A 4,553-nucleotide genomic window follows, 5' to 3' on the forward strand; every position below is an offset into this window, starting at 1 on the left:
CCCCCCCCGCCCTCCTCCACCCGCCGTACAGACACCACCTCCGCTGCACCTATCGTGCCCTACGGTATGCGCTCGCAGGCTGCACCGCACAACAAAGTGCAAACGGATTTGATCAGACTCAAAATGTCTGCCACGGGAGGTGACACAGCAGCGGCTGGCAGATGGAGAGAAAAAAGAAAAGAAAAAGGGAAACATAAGATTGGGATGTCGGGGTCGGTCGGGATGGCCCGTACGGCTCAGATGTGCTGGGGGGGTCAAATCCTTCCCCGTGACCCTTTCACCCGTCGTCTTTGTATACAGTGAACCCTCGTTTTTCCCGGGGGTCACGTTCCAAAAAGAGCCCGTGATGGGCGAAATCCGTGAAGAATTAACTTTTATTTTTTTTACAATTATTATACGATGAAATACTCCGTAATACAGGACCAAGCATTTGTTTAACAAATAAAAGTACTGTATAAACGTTACAAACTACAGCCGCATAGCTTCTACCTTCCGTTAGCATGTCCAGGAGTTAACTTTAACTTTTAAAGTTAAAGGTTTTAACTTCTTCTGCGATAGTTAGCATCGCAGAAGAAGTTAGGGCCCGACCGCAAAGCGCCTTCGTCGGTGCAGAACGTTTTGTCGACATTATGGGTTTTAGAGAAAACTTGAAAGTGCAAGAGAATATGCTAACTTAAATTTGGCGAGCTGTTTTACGTACGGGTATAAACCGCAACGTTATTGACACACAGGTGGAGAAGAAGCTGAGAGACTGTTTGGCCAATCAGAATGCAGAACACAATGCACGATGGAAATCCATGAAGCAGCGAGACCGTGGAAGGTGAACCGCGATATAGCGAGGGTTCACTGCATAAAATTTTTTTGGGGGCCTTTTCAGACCTTCCTTGACAGGACAGCTGAAGACAAAAAAGGGGAGAGAGAGAGGGAATGACGTGCAGCAGGTCGGAGTCGAACCCTGGCCTGCTGCATCGAGGAATAAACGTCTATATATGGGCGCCCGCTCTACCGACTGAGCTCTCCGGGCGTCCCCTTTGTGCCTTTCTATGAAAGTAAGAACAAGCTGTAGAAAGACACTTCCAAGGCCATGCCCTGTGTTGCAATGAGCAAAAATAGAGAAAATTATGTATTGCCCTAATTAACTTACCTAATTTGAGAAGCTCACGTTACTGTTATCTTCATTTAACCCTCCTGTTGTCCTGGGGTCAAATTTGCCCCGTTTTTGGGATACTTTCATCCAAATTTTACATGGATGGTTCCATATAACGCTTCTCGCAAGTTAAACGAAGGATCACTTCACTGCTTTTATTGAGCTCTTCCCCCCCCCCACCCCCCAAAAAAGAAAAATTTGACAAAAGACAAAATTATGACATAATTTCATATAAAATGAGGTTTCCTAACCATGAATTCGAAAAAAAAAAACAGTGTAAAACTAGTGGTGATATATTGGTGTTATTGATGTGTACAGGATACTGATGGTAGGTTACAAAAGTGAAGAAAATGTTGAAAAGAAAGCATCAAAAAGTGATAAAAAAGTATCTCAAACTTGTCAAAAAAAAGCAATAAGAAAGCAATAAAAAGTGTCAAATTTTTTGTTTATTTAAATAAGGACAACAAAAGGGTTCATGTTGTATTTGCCCTTTATTTTGCAGGGTGCGAGACTATTTGGCAGAGCCGCCGTTGCTGCGTCCCGAGCTTAGCGACGGGCAAGAGGATTATGATTGGTTTAACCCTTGTGTGGTCCCGCCCACTATTGCAACTTTTTGTTTTTCTAGCTCCAAATTAGAAACAACTTTTTCTGTTCTTTTTCCAGTGTTTTTGTCACTTTTCTTCCTGCACTTTTTGGACGTTTTTGTTGTTTTTTCCCAGTCATTTTTTTTCCAAATGCTATGAAATTTAATACAACACCCAAAATTCAAAGAATTTGGTAAACTGATCGTTTACTTTACTTGTAAAGGGCGTCGTAGGGAACCATCTACATTATTTTTTGGGACATTTTGGTTGATAGAAACACAAATTTCTGATGTAGAAACTTTTAGAAAATAGGCCAAATTTAACCCGAGGACAACAGGAGGGTTAGAAACATGCAAACAACCCAAAATCTGGCAATACGGGACTCTGGGAGATGACTGTGTCACCATATTAAGATTAAACTCCTTTGTGGTGGACTGGCCATTCATAAAAATTAAAAATAAAACACACTGCAGATAAAAATGCCAAACATTTACTGATTCCAGCTTTTAAAATGTGAGGATTTACTGCTTCTCTCTGTTTTATATAATCAAAAAACTCCATCTCTCCCAACTACATCTTCTGGCATTTGTTGCCTAATTGCACAGAGATGGAAATTTCCCAACTTACCAATCTTTTGTAACACTTCTCTGTCACAACTAGAGCAGCCTCCTAGTCTCAGTTCAGACAACGGGGCCCAAAAAGCCAAAATCCAGTTGTGACAACATCTGTAACAATGATTTCTCATCCAGTTATCGTGCAGGTTTTGAACTGAATACCGATCAAGCTTCCATGTAAGGTTACGAAAAAACTAAAGTGGTTAACTGCGGTGAATTTGATGAATTTCAACACAACGGAAAATCCGTTGTATTTCGGACAGTAAACAAGGCAAACCACCGCACATAGACACGTCCACGGCTCCATCGCTCGCCTCAATGATTTACATCACAGGGCACAGGGGGTGTATTGTGCTCAGCGTGCTGCTCGGATAGTTTTGCAGTGAAGTTATTTTTTTTAGATGAATTCCCAGCAGCCACTCTGCCTCTGCGTCTGCGTCTGAGTCTTTGTGTCTTTGTGTCTTTGTGTCTTTGCTCTCTCTCTCTTGGGTCTCACAACCTTCTCGCATGTGACTCACTCTGCACCTGAAGATAGATACTATTTCTTGGACATGCATCACAGTCTGTGCACGTCGAGCTGTGATGTCGACAAGCGTGCGCACACACACACAGACAGACACACACACACACACACACACATATATACACACACACACACACACAAGTTAGTGAAGGGAGGTGGTGTGGAAGGTGAAAGCAACCGCACACAAACACAGGCCTAGGCCAGACCATAATACTCCCCCCCACCCCCACCCCCCCCTTTACTTCACTGCCTCCGCCCCTCCCCCCGCCTGACAACACAGACATCCCATAATATGCATCGCCCCCCCCCCCCCAACAACCTCTCCTCCTGTCTTCACTGCTTGGCCTGCTACTCCATAATAATCACACTGCTCATTGGCCTCCTCTCTCTCTCTCTCTCTCTCTCTCTCTCTCTCTCTCTCTCTCTCTCTCTCTCTTTCTTTCTTTCTTTCTCTATCTCAGTCTCTCTCTCTCTCTCTCTTTCTCTCTCTCTCTCGCAGCCCCCACTCCTCCCTCCACCGCCATCATTATCATTTCCTGTCTTATAGGTTCCTGAAGTGCAGAATACAGTATGTCTCTCCAAACAGCAGCCACTTAAAGAGGCTCAAAATACCCAGCCTTCCTATCTGTGACGTCGCCATCGCACTTCGTCAACCTAGGGTTCCTCTCTCTCTCTCTCTCTCTCTCTCTCTTACATCAACACAGTAGTAGTACAGATCATCAGATACTAATATATATCAGATACAGCCCTTTATTCCGTCTAAAACACAGAAGAAAGCAAAGAAGAAATCTTGGTGTGTGTGTGTGTTTTTTTCGTGGCTTGGTTTATTGCAAAATCAACCCAGACATAACATCTACCAACGAGGTCAGGACCTCCCCCAGGGATCCCAAGATAATGAAAGAATAACATTATGTGACACTCAATTTGATACCTAAAAAAGCAAAATACTGGATATTGGCACATTCTCCAGCTTTTTATATTCCTTCTACTACTGCTACTGAAGTAACCCGAGACGTAAAAAACACTATCTGGTGGAACTGCTTCCAACTCATTGCCTATCCAGGGTCATAACCTGTTAAGTGGGTGAACATATACATATATATATATATAAATATTCACTGAAAGAACCAAACAGGCCAGTGTTTCTCCAAAACTAGCCATTTTTTTTGCGTGTAGCCGCTAGCTCAAAGTTTGTTGTCGTTTCCCGTCGTAAATAGTTAGACAACGGCAACACACAGCGGCGCCGCCGGATTCATGGGCGTTAAACCTGGACATGAATTTTTGTTGAAGCCTCTGACGTTATTTTGTAGAAAAGCACAAATTTAAGGAATAAATAGCACTTGGTGCCATCCCAAGAGCCCAGCTGTGGTAGCCAACTGATCCAGAGCATGTTGATTAGGGGTCCTGGGTACGGCCCTGGTTACAAACTGGGTTACCAATGTGTGTTTGGGTACCAGTGTGTCCGCCATCATTGGGACAACCGTATAAAAAGAACAGAAGCGTTGCTTTGGAGAAAGCCCCAGGTCTGTATTTCTCATAAGGCCAAATAAAAAAAGTAGGTAAAAGCTCCAAATTTCCAATTAACTCCAAATGTGTGTTGTGTGAATCTCTATTTTCAGTCTTGTTTTTATGATGCTTCTTTTATGACTCTAGTCTTTATTATACACCTGCAGAGACAGACATGC

This window comes from Etheostoma cragini, chromosome 14 (genome assembly GCF_013103735.1).
Source record: "Etheostoma cragini isolate CJK2018 chromosome 14, CSU_Ecrag_1.0, whole genome shotgun sequence".
Classification (NCBI taxonomy): Eukaryota; Metazoa; Chordata; class Actinopteri; order Perciformes; family Percidae; genus Etheostoma; species Etheostoma cragini.